The following is a 3281-nucleotide window of genomic DNA, read 5'->3' as shown; positions in this document are numbered from 1 at the left end:
TTCATCCATTCATTATTATTATTATTATTATTATTATTATTATTATTATTATTATTATTATTATTATTATTATTAATTTATTTAATTTTATTTTTATTTTTTGCAGAAAAAACATGCGTATAAAAAATATATTTTGCTTTAATTCTTCATAGGCATCCTAGCACCCCTTAGGAACCAATATCGCACCCCCTAGGGAAGCTAGCACCCCTGGTAAAGAACCACTGGAAGAGACAAGATAACAAGAACTACTAATGACCTCTAGAACTCTTAGATCACAGGCAAATTTTAATCGTGCTTGCATGATAATTCAGCTTTATTAGGCTTATAATGCATGTGCGCGTCACAATAATTCGACATTTTATTTGAATTAGAATTTTTATGTCATTATTATTCAGCCTTTATTTCGAGTTAGAATACATTGGCAAGTAAGAATACGATACTCTTTTATTAGAATTAGCAGAATGCATATTCCTGTTAGAATAAGTCATCATGTTGTGCGTATTAGAATATGAATCGATATAAGTACATATTACACCGATTTAATCGAATTTCCATAAAACTAATTCAGCTTTTTCCCAAGACTGATAAATGTACACATCAGGAGAGCTCAGTCTGTTATCAGACAATAGACCATAGTCGTCACAATTCCAAGGGTGCAGCTTTCAAGTGGTGAACTCAAGGGTTAACCGACTGGACCTGTCCGTACCGTTCATACAAAGAATGTGGAATCCTCTGCCTTACCCTGTATTCCTTAATTCTGTTTATACTTGTTTTGAAAACCTTGTTTGGCATCAGTTGAGAAATATATTATGAAACACGTTTCCCGTAGAACCGAATTTGTTTTGAAGAGCCATGTCCGTATAGGCCTATTTATCACAAAAGGCTATTTTAGGCCTAAACATTGACGGTTATATTCTACATCTGGCAGGCTGGAACACGGCGCGAGTTACAATACAGTGAGAGTAAAAAAAGCTTTCCATTAATTATGCTAATGAGTGGAGTAATTGTATACTTCAGAGTAATGACGGTTCTGGTTTAATTAATCAACTGATTAACCAGAAACGCAACCATCACTCAGCCACTATCATCAAATTGCGATTTATCGGAGCCGACGGCAACTTTAGAGAGCGCGACGCCTGTTCGCCATACTGGATCAATCAACCAGGCAATATCCTCTCGGTTTATCTTCGCTCTTAACGAGACGGGTAATGGGATTGATTGCATGGCTTCTTCTTAGATAAACAAAGCTTCAGGGTTATAATTTTATCGGTTAACAAGTTTGGGGTGTGAGGGATTTAGCACCAAGGCAATTAGTAAAAATGACTTTGCGTTCATTCTGCAAATATTCATTTTCTGTCAGTAGACATGGATGAACACACACACACACACACACACACAAATGTATAACTGGACCACGAAAATGTGGAACGAGATGAATATATAGACATATAAATAAAGGCAATGGCACGAAGGAAGGAGAAGCAGTGGAGTACTGAATGGTCTAGTCTGCTAAGTAAACGACGAGAAGTCGAAAGGCCTTGCAGTACTCCATTGTTTTCTTTCTTTTCCTTTATTTACAATCACAAACACACACACACACACACAACACACACACACACACACACACACACATATATATATATATATATATATATATATATATATATATATATATATGTATGTATGTATGTGCTTGTATCATACATAACAATTTGCAAGGCGTTGAGAAAAGATTTTTCCCCTCGTCACTTTATTCATTCATTTTAGACTGTTTTTTTCTTAGCCAAAAGAAAGAATTGAAGTGAAAGAGAGAAAAAATGAAGAGACGGAACCCCAAGTAAGAGCAGATGTCGACCCAAATGCATCGACATCATCCGCAGTACTCTGCTTTCTCTGCATTCAGACTTCTTATTTGCATTAATCATTCTTCTTTCATATTTCCTTGTTGATTATGAATGCGTGAGATGATTCACATCCACAGTAAAAACACTAGAAGTTTACTTAAAATGAAAAAAAAAAAAATGCGCAATAAATCATTATCCCTAGGAATGAATAAATACATCCTATGTCTAGCCCAGTGATAATTTTCTTGCTCGAACGCGGAAACGTCGGCGACCTTCCGCAGGTTGTTTCTGCGCTAGACCAAATATGGAAACGTGGCAACAAACTCTCCGTCGTTTCGTTGTTACCAGTAAGTAGAATCTTATGAGAGTCATTTACAGTACGTTGATCGTTTCCTGTACACGATAAGCGATGCAGGTTTAAATCTAAAGTAAAAAATCTGTTTTTCCCTGTCCAGCAGCATCCGTAAAGTCGACGTTTTTGAGAGGAACCGTTGGAATGCCAGGAATTCGTTCAAATCACTGAACTCGGTGGCGAGCACCAACCCCGCGTGGCGGCGTCTGTTATTAGGGGGACGGCGGGTGTTGGTCCTTTGGCTGGGTGGGGATGGGACGGGAGAAGAAGAGCTCTAGACTGCAGTGGGACTGGTTTTCTCTTTTTAGCCTAAATTCCGGGTTTTCTCTGACGACTTGCGACTATTTGGTTACGCTGTTTCTTGCGAGACGGATGTTGAAAGGAACGGTATAAAATATACTTAGAATAGGTTAGTTTAAACGAAAGGTGTATGGGGTTTAAGTACAGTACTAATTTAATAAAGCAAGATACGGCATTATGGGCGAACACGCTGGCGACAAAAAAGGAAAAGGTAAAAATGAACATTAAGGAAATCAAAGATAGCAGAGAGCTCTGGCAGCAAATGAACCCTTGCTGACGAATGGAACCTTGAAAACAAAGGTCGGCTGGGTTACAAACTGAGGAATGAAAACAACCTTCGCATACCTGCGTGAATGAAGAAAGTTAGCTCATTACATCGAGAGCTATTCCGTTTCCGGTTGTATGAAGCATTCAGTGCGAATAAGGAAAATCTACTGAGTCTTAATATCACGTGACTGAAAACCCCCTAACGAAAGATCTGTTGATATTCCGCAACTCGTTCTTTCTCTGTTTGACCCTCCAAGGTTTGACCCAGTGGCGTTGCTCACCGTCACTCCGTCAGTCAGTCGGAGATGATTCTTTCGCGCCGAATGAATGGAGCAGTAACAAATGGCTGCTGTGTTCCGCGGTCTCCTTTGCACAGTCGGCTTTTGGTACTTTCACGCGGTACACAAAAACTCCGTAACAACAACACACTTTCTTTAACAAGCTGCGTATTTTGATGTTTTTTATTTGCTCTTTACCAACTGAATCTCAAAATTAAAACACTTAAGGTTTCAGATGCA

The sequence above is a fragment of the Macrobrachium rosenbergii genome, chromosome 20 (genome assembly GCF_040412425.1).
Source record: "Macrobrachium rosenbergii isolate ZJJX-2024 chromosome 20, ASM4041242v1, whole genome shotgun sequence".
NCBI lineage: Eukaryota > Metazoa > Arthropoda > Malacostraca > Decapoda > Palaemonidae > Macrobrachium > Macrobrachium rosenbergii.
This window is presented reverse-complemented; position numbering follows the sequence as displayed.